This window comes from Eumetopias jubatus, unplaced genomic scaffold (genome assembly GCF_037043125.1).
Source record: "Eumetopias jubatus isolate StellerSeaLion01/CBP00866 unplaced genomic scaffold, mEumJub1_p1.0 scaffold_7, whole genome shotgun sequence".
Taxonomy (NCBI): domain Eukaryota; kingdom Metazoa; phylum Chordata; class Mammalia; order Carnivora; family Otariidae; genus Eumetopias; species Eumetopias jubatus.
Genome location: NW_028274813.1, coordinates 129,330,880 through 129,333,630, shown reverse-complemented (window position 1 = coordinate 129,333,630; position 2,751 = coordinate 129,330,880). Strand labels below are relative to the sequence as shown.

The 2,751-nt window shown below is 46.7% G+C and overlaps 1 pseudogene; it reads left to right on the top strand.

The window, feature by feature from the left end:
• The first annotated feature begins 1,760 nt into the window (after window positions 1–1,760).
• Window positions 1,761–2,284, top strand: LOC114223272 (transmembrane protein 216 pseudogene; annotated as a pseudogene).
• The last annotated feature ends 467 nt before the right edge of the window (window positions 2,285–2,751 follow it).

The window sequence follows — 2,751 nt, the reverse complement described above, 5'->3', positions numbered from 1 at the left end:
GACATTGACTAGTGAGTGCTGGTTTTTAAATACAAAAAAAAATCTACCCAGCAATACAGCTCCCAAGCAAGAACGGCCTGAGGGGACCACAGTGAAATGTCTCAGAAACCTCATTTCGCAGGTGAGCAAACGCACTTTTGGGGGCCCCCGGATTACCCCCGAGTCCTCAGTTCCTCTGCAGTCAGCCCTTAGCATCATCTGCCATGGCTACTCTGCCTCTTCACCCACCGCACCCACCAAACCTTCTGCAAGTGCTCTGGGCCTGTTTTTCACAGAGCGGCAGGGTGTCGTGGCTTTCAAACTCCGCGCTGAATGACTAGAGAAAAACTGATCTTTTGCCACATGGCAAAACGCACCCAAAAATGAAGTAATAGGGGAATAGCCATGAACCTTAGGGGCCGTCCATAAAGCAAGCCTAGGATGGGTTGGAGAATGTCCTTATAAAGCCATATGATGATTCCTTGGTGGCCAAGCTGTGGGTGGTATGGGGCTGGAACCAGAATCGTGGAATCCCGGGTTATAGGAAGGTCGGAACTACTTTGGTCACTGGCCAAATCTACAATTAGTCCTTGGGGGGAGATGCACGGGAAGGGACCCTTGGCTGGAAGAAGGACGAAGCCCGGGAAAGCCAGAAGCCTTCCCCAGAAGGCAGTGCCCGGCTTTTCCTAGGGCCTGTTGGAATTTCATTATCCTGTTCACACTGTACAGATGGGAATTTAATAATTAATCAGGGAATAGCTCACCCCAGAGCCCGGGCAGGGGGGATTATACAAATCAACTGAGATGTAGCAAGGGGCTGAATATTTCATAGAGTGTTTAATTTGCAAACACTGCCCACTGAGAAGGCTTAGGCAGGAAACCGATCAACATAATTATTATTATTCTTGCAAAACTACTTGAGCTTCCATCAGGCCTCCTTCCTTTCGATTGTTTTCGCCAAACACTTCTTCCAAGACATCTAATATTTTTTAAAAGTGGGGGGGGGGGGGAATAGAGCTGAAATGTAAAAGAATATTTATTAGGAATGAAATGAACCTGTTCAGATAAAATAAAAACTAACCTAGACCTTACATTTGTTCAGTCTACAGCTCTTTTTAATACTCAAACAGCTCCATCCTGATCATTTTCTCTCCTGTGCACTCTGAGTGAGGAAGCTGGACACCAAAAGAACCCAAGGCATTACTTCTCATGTGTTCCACACATGATTTCATTCATTAATTCAGCCACCCACTGATTCTGAGCACCCCTGATAGCCTTCCTGTAAATGCTCTTCCCCTTACATAAGCCACAGTAATTACCTACAGTCTCTGCAACAAGAACCCTAACTGCTCTAGCTGGTGTGGATAATAGGGGCTAGAAGATCACACACCCACAGGCTTCTAGCTAATTCCATCTGTTCCACCACCACCATCATCACAGGTTGAAAACTCAATCATCTAGAACAGGGTCAGCAAATTTTTTCTGTAAAAGGACAAATAAATACTTTAGGCTTTGCAGTCCATATGGTCTCTGTTGGAACTTCTCAACCCTGCTGTCTTAGGGGAACGTGGCCACAGACAGTATGGAAATAAATGAGCACGGTTGTGTTTAAATAAAACTTTATTTACAAAAACAGGTGGCAGGCCAGATTGGCTGTCAGTCAAACTTTCTAGTACTTGATGTTCTGCTATAGCATTTCTTAAGACTTCATCCAATTTTATTCTTTCAAAAAAAAAATAAAAGAGGCTCTGGAAGTGGCTGTAGCAGCCTACACAGTTTCCATGGGGACTGAAGATGGTGCCGGGAAGTGAGTTTCCAGAGGGAAACGGCTGGGGTTCACCCCCACCACTGGAAATCCTGTTCTTTCTGAACAGATGCTATTATGTTCCCTGTTTCCTGCTGGAACTCTTCATATTTCTGCGTAAAGCTCTCCTGCAACCATATCCAACAGACAATCTAGTACTAGATGTGGTGATGCTTCTCCTTTACCTTCAAATTGAAGTAATTCAACTATTTTTTGGTACAAAGGGAAACGTCTGCCAACAAAAGATGCCTCTTGGTGTCAGCGTGGCCTTGACCTTCCCATGTGCCATGATGGCCTCTATTATCTGCCACTGCAGTCCTACACGCCCCTCTGGGAGCCATCATGAACCGCATCTTGCTCTTCTTCAGTGGTTCAGAGGTGCTGTTTGAGGTTCTGACCCTGATAGCTTTCTCCAGTGTGGACCAGATTGGAAGTACAGAAATTTCAGCCAGCAGCCCTCCATGGGTCTCTGTGGAGACCACGGATACTTCCAGTCTTTGACCACACCAGTAAGAATTGGTGGGTCAAGTTGTCCTGGGAAAGGTTGCCACTTTTCCTCCACACGGACATTTGGGCACCAAACTGAGCATAGGCCACTGGGCATCATCTTCTGAACCAGGGCCATCAGCCTTCAGCCTGAGAGGCTGTTCTCTCGCTCCAGTGTTGGGAGTGACAAGGCTGTTCCAACCTGACAGTTCCCTTCTGCCCTCATGTTCTCTTTGGTCCTCATGGCCAGAGCATCTTGTCTGGTCCATGTAGCCTCCTTGGGCTTCCAGCAGGACCAGAGCTGCTTACTCCCCATATGTGCTGTACCACACCTGTCCCATGAGCTCAGAGAGGGCTCGGGACGCTCTGCTCCCAGAGTAAGCAAAAGCCTCTCACCTCAGTCCTCAGAGACCAAGCTCCAGAACCTTTTAAGTAGCTCCTAGTGTTATTTTTCTACCTCATCATGAAATAAACATTATTTT